This window comes from Diceros bicornis, assembly GCF_020826845.1.
Source record: "Diceros bicornis minor isolate mBicDic1 chromosome 28 unlocalized genomic scaffold, mDicBic1.mat.cur SUPER_28_unloc_2, whole genome shotgun sequence".
NCBI lineage: Eukaryota > Metazoa > Chordata > Mammalia > Perissodactyla > Rhinocerotidae > Diceros > Diceros bicornis.
This window is the reverse complement of record NW_026690892.1, coordinates 314079-324238: the sequence shown is the minus strand read 5'-3', so window position 1 is coordinate 324238 and position 10160 is coordinate 314079. Positions and strand designations below refer to the sequence as shown.

General features: G+C 47.3%; 1 long non-coding RNA gene across 2 annotated transcripts; it reads left to right on the top strand.

The window, feature by feature from the left end:
* The first annotated feature begins 3736 nt into the window (after positions 1-3736).
* On the top strand, positions 3737-7984 carry LOC131401967 (uncharacterized). Of its 2 annotated transcripts, none has more exons than XR_009218155.1 (3): positions 3737-3840; positions 6321-6356; positions 7876-7984. It is a non-coding gene; the product is annotated as an uncharacterized LOC131401967 (long non-coding RNA). The 2 variants fall into 2 exon arrangements; XR_009218156.1 differs by lacking the exon at positions 7876-7984 and adding an exon at positions 6721-6845.
* The last annotated feature ends 2176 nt before the right edge of the window (positions 7985-10160 follow it).

Sequence of the window (10160 nt, the reverse complement as noted above, 5' to 3'; positions counted from 1 at the left end):
AAACAATCTATTTCAGCTTATTCTTTGTAATAATATTTTCATTTATCCAATCCTTTTTGACTCTAACAAACCTGCCTAGACTTTTGTCATTTATTCAACAATAATAATGGGTCAAAATGGTTGAATATTAGAAATTTCATATGGTTCAACATAATTAATAGGCCATCACAATATTTAATTTGGTTATAATTACAGTTAAATTTTTCATGATGCCTTATCATGTGCCAGGCACTTTCTAGGCATCTGACATGTATTCACTCATTTAATCCTCACAACAATGCCATGGAGACAATACTATTAACCTCTATTGTATGGATGAGGAATATTAGAGGTTATATAATTGACCAAAGTCTCACAGCTGGTACACAGGCAGTCCACCTCCAAAATCTCTTTTTGGGATCCATTAGAGGTTGTGGCACTTACATTGTAAAAGGATCACCTTGGTTCCTGGTTGGCGAATGGATCAGAGGGTACTAAGGAAGAAAGCACATGGCTACTGAAATGATCCAAGCAAGCAATTCTGAATACAGGATTTCCTTCCTTTTTAAGGCTGAATAATATTCCATTGTATAGATGCCCCAGATTTTCTTCATCCTTTCACCCACGGGTGCACAATTAGGTAGTTTCCATCTCTTGGTTATTGTGAATAATATTGCAGTACATTTTGTCAAATGATTTCCTGGCACTTAGTGAGTTTGAAAAAATTCTTCTTATACACATTAGTTACTGTAATGAACTACCTTTCTAAATGTCTAAAGTTTAAATATTTTTCATTCTACAGAAATACCTTGCCTAATCATGATTTGTGTTGTTATCAGTTCATGAATGATCTAAGATTTTTGTACAAAAATTTGTTATAATGGCTTTTTTGCATGTATTCAGGAACCTTGCATAATATGGGTATTGCCTGATTCTTGATTTTTAGTAGAGTTTTCTAGTAAGCCTTTGGGATAGGAACCATCTTCGTAGATGTGAGGCAGACAGCAGAAAAATAATAAAGTGATTGCTATATTTAATTATATCAAAAGAAAACTTTCGTTTTGCTAAATTGTTTTTACACAGCCTTTGCTTATTTGTAAGAGTGACACATATCATTTTATTAATGAAAAGAAAATTCAATAAACAATTTTAACATAAAACAATATCTATTGAGAACTTATATGAAAATTTTAGCAATATGCTGTCACCAATTTCCTCATCTGCAAAATGGAGATAGATAATACCATCTTCCTTATGGGTTGCTGTGAGAATACTCAAGAGTAATGTATGTAAAATGCTTATCAACATGTGGAGTGGAAAGTGATGCCCCATTCATTTTTCCACCGGGATGATGACAGCTTTTTTAATGCTTGAAGTCTGTAGTTTTCAAAATACGTTCTACTCTTGTAACGTGAATCCTTTTTACAAATTCTTTGTAGAGTTTGATGATCCCTTTGGAATACAAATTCAGGCTCCCGTGTGTGTGCGTCTGTGTGTATGTATACGCACATCTCTCAAATAATACTCCAAGCCTTATAATGAAAAGCTACCTTCCCCACTCTTGACTCTGGTTCCAAAAACAACTTCTTTAATTTTCTGGTTGAAAATCTATATTTCTAAATTAGCTACTCATACAGCTTTTTCATTTTTCAGCTTTAGACTATTTATAGTTTCTTTCTTCTCTGAAAAAATCAGCACGAAGAGTTCTTACATATGTTAAAAACATAATTCCCCTTGCCCAATATAACTATTTAATGAATTAGGATAAATCAAAATTCAATGTCTACTGTTTTATGACATAAGTGTTTACTATTTTATAGCATATGAATCTTATCCAGAGATGTGTGACGTCAGATAGTATGAATACATTTTCTTTCTCACTTTTTCCTTTGACCTTTTAAATGGTAAAATTCTCTTGTTTCTTTGTTGTCTTCCTATGAATTCATCACTGGTTCATCTCCTTCCACCAGAAATTTAAATCTCTTCTCATTAACTTCTGATGCATGAGACAATTCATGGGCTTCAGGTTTTGCTTGGGGACATCCCTTTTGGGCTTGAACATATACACAGTCCCACATATACACAGTATGTCTGGAAGGATAGAGGAGGAAAGGATGTTTATCTCTGTGCAAAAGTACTGGGAGACAGTGGTAGAGTGAGAATATTTTATTGACTTTGCACCACTCTTTGAAGTTTTCCTATACGTGCACCTACAATGTAGGCCTCCCTCCCCCCAGATTTTTAAAATTAAAATAGCATTATATCCTTATCTACTGGCTTGGAACAGCAAGTTGTAGAGAAATGTGAATATATGATCCAATTTTTTAACGAAATTAAGAACAGGAAACACAAAAAAAATTTAGAATTCTGAATATGGGCACATCATTCTATGAGGCTGTGTAAAGGTGGGGAAAGGAATGAAGAACAACTGTTCAACATCCAGCTACCTGTACAGTCTAGGGGTCCACGGAAAGCCTCGCCTCCAGCCACGCCCCTGGAGCTGATTTCCTCCCCCTGTGAAGTCTGCCTGAATTATTCCAGCCACACCCCCGCCTCTTCCCGCCCCTGGAACTGGTCTCCGCCCACAACGTTTGGGCCTGCCTCCGCCCACAGCCTGGTACCGGCTCATTGCCCTGCCTGCACCCTTGTTCCCGCCCATAAAACTGCCTCCCCGGCCTGCTGTCACTCACAGCCTTGTCCCGCCCACAGCCCGCCCCTAGAACTGGTTCCTGCACACAGCCCCGCCCCTAGATTTTGTCCCTGTCCCTGGTGCTGACCCAGCCCGCTTTCCAGCTTCTCACTCACTCTAGAAACTAGACACCTCCCGTGAGGCTGGGGTGCACGGCCTCGCCCCGCCCGCCGCCTCAACCCGCAGCCCCCAAACGTTCGTCCTCCCCGAACGCCCACCCGAGACCGGAACCGGAAGCGCGGGCGGCGGCATGGATGGAGCGGGCGTTCTGTGCGGTGTGTTCTGTCTTCTCGGCGCGGACCGCATTCCCGTGGATGTTCGCCCTCAGCGGGGGGGCTCGGTGAGCAGCGGGCGGTCCCGGCTCCAGTCGAGGTCCAGGGAGGGGCCTGGGCGGCGGGCAGCCCTGTCAGGGCCTGGCGTCCCTCCCTCCTCCCGGAGCCCCGTTTCCCCAGGGCTGTTCGCTAGGGCCCCCGAGGCTGCTGTTCCTCCTGGCTCCGGGCGCCACCGTCCCCTCCTCCGAGTCCCCGTCACCGTCCTCCGTGTGATTTTGTCCCCAGGGGGCTTTAGCCGCTTCTGGAGGCAATGTTTGGGTTGTTACTAATGGGGGCGCTCCTGGCATCTAGAGGGAGAGGCAGGAATGCTGCTCAGCGTCCTCCACGGCCCAGGACGGCCTAACAGAGAATTATCTGGACCCAAATGTCAGTGGTGTGGAGGTTGGGAAACCTGCTCCAGGGCCTGAAAATCTCCCGAGCCCTGAATGAAGTGTGGAAATTGTTGACAAGTCAGCGAGTCCCTTACAGGGTCCCTAAATGACAAGCTTGTTTAAAGGGTCCAGAGTCACGAAAAAATCTCTGTCCAGCCAAGTGAGTTGAGTGACTCAAGTGCACACAGCACGAAGCTGCTTTCTCCCATCTCGGGGAGCAGCAGGCGGCTGGATAGGAATCGGGAAAATCCAGCCACAGCCAACACTTACCGTTAAATCAGTAAATACAAAAAAAGAAAAGTGAATGGGGTTGGCCTTTCCATCCAACACCCTATAAAAGGCCTCAAAAGCTTGTTTGCACTTTTTTCCCCCCTCAGACACGAAAAGCATCCGTGGAGCTCAAGTTTGAGGTGAAACCAGGCTCAGAGTCCACCTGTCCTTGCTGATCCATGGATTTCTGTGTGACCAGGTGAGTACCCTGTGGACCTGGTACCAACAGGTTCCGGCAGCCTCCGCTGTGCAGAAGACCTGCTAGTGGGCTTTCCTGGGCTCGGGTTGTCACCACATGGAGTCACTGAGAGTGAAGGTATCTTGAGAAAAATTATTGATGTTTGATGGATGGAAAAATGGTAAGCTGTGTGTGGTTCTGTGTGGTAAATATTTCAGTAAGTACAGTTATATGCAAATAAAAACACATGAAACAAACCTAAATAACTGAAAATGTGTATTATAGTAGAAAATATAGATTTACTTGCATTGCATAATACTCAAAAGTCAGGATTTATATATAACTACAGAAATGTTTTGCGTGTGTATGTAGTATTAGAAGACATCCCATGAAATATTAGCAGGGATACTCAGCAACATTCCTTAGACCCATTCAATTTGATTTCTAAAGTCCTATAAATCCTCCACATAAATTTGAAATAAAGGAGCATTCAGGGAAAAAGATGATTGGAACTTCTTTGTATTAATAACAAATTTAAAATTGAATTTGCCAGTAACCAGATTCATTTTGAGCATTTTTTTCTTTATGACATTTCAAATCATTTGGAGGAGTACTAAGCAACACTGTAGATTGAAGGGAAGGGCGCTAGTCTCCAAAAAGACTGTCCTCTCCACCTTGCCTTCTAAAGGGAATTAACTTTGTTTCTTGAAACTTTTCTGAAATAACGGTCTGGTGATTCATGTTGCAGAGAATCTTGTTAAGTAATTTTGTATTTAGTTGTTGGCCTCTACTAATTGTGTGTGTATGTGTGTGTGCCTTTTTCATTCTAGCTTTCCTGTGATGTTCTTGAGGGCAATGTGTGCTTGTCATGCAATAGATAGTCTCTGAGTGTATAATTAATGGTGACCAACCATCCTCGTTTATTCAGGACAGTGGGGTTTTCCAAGACACAGGACGTTTAGTGTTCAAACCAGGACAGTCCTAGACAAACCGGGATGGTTCCTCATCTCATGAGCCAGGCCCTGGGCCACATGCATGGGGACCTGGAGAACCAGAGAGACCTTGTCCCACCTCCATGGAATTTATATTGTATTTGGGAATTTGGATTTTGAAAAGTTAATGATGAGAGTGATGCGGAAGTTTGGCACAAGGGGAATCAACCTGAGGGGGCAGAGAAGCCCTATTGAGAAGGGCTGATATTTAGCTTGAGAGCTGGAGTTGGGACTGGATTTAGCTGGTTGGAGGGTTAGACTGGAGTGAGGGTGTGGGAGTGTGTTCAAGAAAACGTTTCAGGCAGAGGGACCCGCATGAGGACACCCCTGAAGCAGAGAGCCTGGTGTGTCCATGAACTGAGAAGAAGGATGGCTGAGCCGAGTCAACACAGGGGTAGGGGTGTGAGCCACACCGGCGAGGGGGGACAGGCAGGACCAGATCAAGGGTGACTGGGACTCTGTTCTAAGACCAGTGGGAACCCTCTGGAGAGATGCGAGTAGAAGGATGATGTGATTATCGTTTGGTCTAAGCATGTGGGTTAAAATGGACTTCATGGTTAAGAATGAAGACTTAATAGGCAAGATGGGAGGTGCTGGCAATAAGATTAGGAATAAGATGATTGTTCCCTAGGCCTGGGTGATGGCTGTGGAGTAGGAAAGAAGTAGAAAGAAAAGACCTTGGAGTGTAGAACCGAGAGAACATAACGGTACTTTCTTGCCTGCATGTGTCAGATGGCACAGGGCACTGACTGTTCTCGCTGTTGTCCGTGCAGACCTGCAGGCGCCCCCTCACCCAGGTCTGTGTGTTCACCCCTCTTTGCAACTCATAGGCCCCTCCTCCACATCCTAAAAGAAGTCAGGCCTTACTTGTGCGGGGGTTGTCTCACACGGGAGACACCTAGGAGAGCCCCTCCAGGCATCAGAGCAGCCCCTTCAGCATCTCCATTACCCTCCTCCCTTCCCCTCTCTCCCTTTCCACACCCAGAACGACCCTGCTCAGTATTCCACATCCCCATGATCTTCCTCCCCCAGGCTTGAGAAGGGTGGGGCAGCCACTGGGGTTGACATCATGTGCACCGTCCACTCTGACCCCAGCATGTCCCGGGCTGGACAGAGAGTGACTCTACTGGGAGCTGAGCCATGAGACTCAGCGCGTCACCCACCTGGGCTCCTTTACCCTGGACGGGGACAGCCTCTACGTCAGTGGTGAGGGGCTGTGCTACAGCCACACTGTCTCTCCCAGTCGGAGTTCTGTGTTCCCTCCGTTGCTCTAAAGTGAGCTATGATCCATCTCTCTATCCTCCTGGTCTGGGTTCAGTCTTCTCATCACTGTGTGATCACTGGGTCTAGCCACCTTCCATCTCATTGCCTTCCCCCTGAACACCCCTCCACTCGTCCCCGCTGCTTTCCTCTCTGCTTTTCCCACAAAGGTCCCTACATCCTTCCTCTCCCTTAATTCTTTATGTTCACCCCAACTCTTGCTCAGCTCCTCTCGCCTTCTCTCCACAGGTTACACCTATGGAGCCGTGGCCCCGACTACCAACAGTGAGTATTCCTGGCCCTGATCTCCTGGGTCCCATCTGCATTTGGAGTTTGGGAGCACTTGTTCTCCTTCACCTGCTGTCCTTGGTGAGGGAAGGACCTGGAAGGGCCCTAATTCATCCCTTCTCTCCCTCCCGGGTTCTGGTGGAGAGTCCCAGCCCAGTGTGAGAAAGCCTTAGACACAGACATGTTCTCCACCACATTCTGACCCCAAGTGGTTTTCACTTTAATTCTGCTAAAGCGCCGCCCTTGGTCCTCCTTTTCCAGGTATCCCATCCATCTGCCCATTTTTCTGCCTATCTGTCTCTCCTCCGAGTTCAGTCACTCTTGTTCACCTATCTCTCTCTCGGGCTTCTCTCATCCACAGGCTTGCTCATCCCTCTACTCACACAGTCACCCGTCCCCTCACTCTCATTTATGCTTCACCTGTGAATGGTGGTCCTGAGACAGCCAGTGCTGGAGCCCGTGTGAGCCTCGGGGCTCCTCCCACTCTGTCCCTCCCTGATGACAGCCCTCTCCACAGCTCCCGAGCTGGCCACCACGTCCCTGCATACTTGATCATCACCTGTGCCACCAGAAGCCACCACAGGTATCTGGGGGCCCCTTTTCCTTCCCAAGAGAAGCTCTCTGGCCCCACTCCCTATGAGCCAGGTGTGATCCAGGAGCTGGGAAACCAGGGTGTGAAATTCTGGTTTTAGGGCAATCATGCTGATCACAAAGATTATACCAACGATTCAGTCTAAGGCCAGCCCTCAGAGAGCCCCTAGTCTTGTGAAATTAACACACCATTATAATACAATGTGGAATATTTCGGGGAGAGGTACCTGGCATAATTTGGAGGGGAGGAGCTTGCTAGAGAAAGTTTCACCAGAATGAAGTCTTTAAGAATATGTAGGAGGGACCCTGGCAAATAGAGGATGAAGGGTTTTCCTGGCACAGAGGATTCCATGAGCAAAGGCTCCGGCCCAAAACAACATGCCGTATGGGGAGAATTAAAACGAATTTGGGTTGCATGAAACATAATGTTTAACCCGCAGTAGATGGATAAAATGAGACTGAAAGGTCAGCAGGAGCCAGATTGAGTAGAGCCTTGAGTGCCAGGTCAAGAGGGCTGAACTAAACACTGAAGGCCATAGGGAGCCATGGGTGGTACTAGAGCAGTGGTGGCCCTAGTGAAGTATTCATTTCAGAAAGATTCTTCTAGTAGTCCATGTAGAACATCCTTTAGACAGAGCATCCAGTGAGCCTGCTGGGGTGTTAGTCCGGGTGAAGGAAGTTAAGACCTGAGCTAGGACAGGAATGGAGAGAGGGAGTGTATGTGAGGACCAGTGTGCAAGGTGAATGGGTGTTACTGGGAGGGAGGAGGAGCTGAGCAGATATGCTGGTTCTGACTTGGGTGACCACACGGGTGGGTGATGGTGCCACTGGGACAGAAGACGACAGATTACAATGAGTGCAGGACTCTGGTCTGGTCTCAGGCCAGCTTTTAGAGATGGCCATCACTCTCCCTCTCGTCTTGCAGCTTTGGGGCACAACCTGAAGACCCTCACAGTCAACGTCACCATCTCCACCCTCTGGTATTCATCAGACATGAGCAACGGCTAGGCCACGTTCAACTTCACTGAGAGGGTCCTGCAAAGCCTGGTGAGACCCTGGTCCCAGCAGCTCCTGGTGGGTTAAATCCCACCCAGCCCCTCCTCCAACCCCTGTCCCTCCTGCTCCTCCTCCTCCTCCTTCCTCCCCAGCTGGATCATTGTTCAAGAAGAGCAGCCTGGGTCCCTTCTACTCAAGTTGCTGACTGGTCTCCCTCAAGTGAGACCCTCCCCTGAGCATTTGCCCCTAATGACCACTTTTGTGACCACCCCTCTCTGTCTCCACACTGTCCTCCCATTTCCTCCTTCCTCTTCTGGCCCCCAACCCCAGAGGTTTCAGGACCTCTCTCTAGAGTCCCCACATCCCTCTCTCCCCAGGCCTGAGAAGGATGGGGCAGCCACCTGTGTGGACGCTGTCTGCACCCACCACCCTGACCCCGTGGACCACCATGCCTCTGTGCTGGGAGCTGAGTGTCTCCACCTGTCTGCTCTTCCTCTCGGTGGCTCCAGGCTCTGCAGCCCAGAGTTTATCCATCAAGAGAGAGCACCAGCTACATTTCCGCATCATCAGCTGGAACCTCAGCAACTCGGAGCTCACATCCTCGGAGTACACCGCCCTGCTGAGAGACACCCAGGACCAGGTGGGGTCTCCCTCTCCCGTCTCTCCTTGCCCTGAGGGCACCGTCATTCCTCCATCTGACTTACATCTGTTATGTGATTGTTTCAACCCTTCACTTTCCCTGCATGTCTGGGTTCTCTCAGTGTCCAGAGGTGATGTCCTAGCTGCCTTCCCCATTTCTCACAGGGGTAAACTGAAGCTCAGAAAGGGGAGTATTGTGCCTAAGGTCACACAGTGAGCTAGGGGCAGAGCCAGGATTTGAAGTCAGGTCTCCCTTGCCCCAAGGTCTGTGATCTTTCACTGGCTCCAGTGGCCCCCTGTGTCCCCAGGAGACCTTCATCTCACCCACTCTCCCTCGTGTTTGTTCTAGGTCACCAAGCTCTGCAGAGGCAGCCAGCTTTGAGACATATTCCACTCCTGCCTGGTCACCTACTTGATGTAGGTTGACTAGATTGGAAGCATTGGCTGAGATGGTGGCTGATGACTCTGAGCTCCCGTGACACATCATTGATCTGGAAGTCACTTACATCGTGTCCATTCTGCCCCACATCCTTGTCAGCTAATCCTAACATCTCCTTCCATAGGTTTTCGGGGGATGAGAAAAGCATTAACACTTGGTGCCACCAACCTCCAGCATCCTGCTCCTCCTCCTCTTCTGGAGACTTTCAACAAATATCAGCAGTCTAACTGTGCTCTCCAATAGTGGAGCCGCTAACCACATGGGGCAATTTAAATTTTTTATACACCTATTGTGATACGGTTCACATATTGTGTGTGGGGAGGAGTGTATTTTTTAGGTTTTTCTATATACAATATCTTCTCATCTGCAAAACAAATAGTTTTACCTCTTCCCTTCCAATCTGGGTTTCTTTTATTGCTTTTTCTTGCCTAATTGCCCTCATTAGAACCTCTAGTACCTGTGATTAACATACGAGATAAGGGAAGACATCACTGTCTTGTCCCTGGTCTTAGGGGGAAATTTTCAGTCTTTCACCATTGAATATGGTGTTAGCCGTGGGTTTTTCATCGATGCTGTCTGTAGGTTGGGAAAGTTTTTTTCTATTCCTAATTTGTTGAGTGTTTACTTTTTTTGACATGAAGGGCATTGTATTTTGTCAAATTCCTTTCTGTATATGTGGTTGAGATTGCGTGGTATTGGCCCTTATTCTATTAATATGGTGTATTACATAATCAAGTTTTCAGATATTAAGCCAACCCTTCAACTAGAGGTGAGAGATTAAGATGTTCTCAAGTCTTTCTTGGGCGTGCCACAGCCCTGAGCCCTTGTGGCCTTCTAGATGCCCGCAAATACACTGGAGCTTTTCAAAGACCCCTGTGGACATCTCATTCTCCCAATTTTTCTTCTAAGATTTTGGCTCACCTCTTGCCTGCCTCAGCTGGTATCACTCCCTCAGGCAACTACAATAGAAAACAATTAGCCCTGATTGTTTTTAGCAAGTGCCCTGGGGACGGACTTTCCTCCCTGGGCAAGCTCTGAGTCAAGTAACGACAAGCCCTGAACATGGGGCTTTTTCAGGGAGATGCCAGGCAGGTCAGCTAGTGACAGTTCGGTGTGGATGGGTCTTTTCAGAGCTC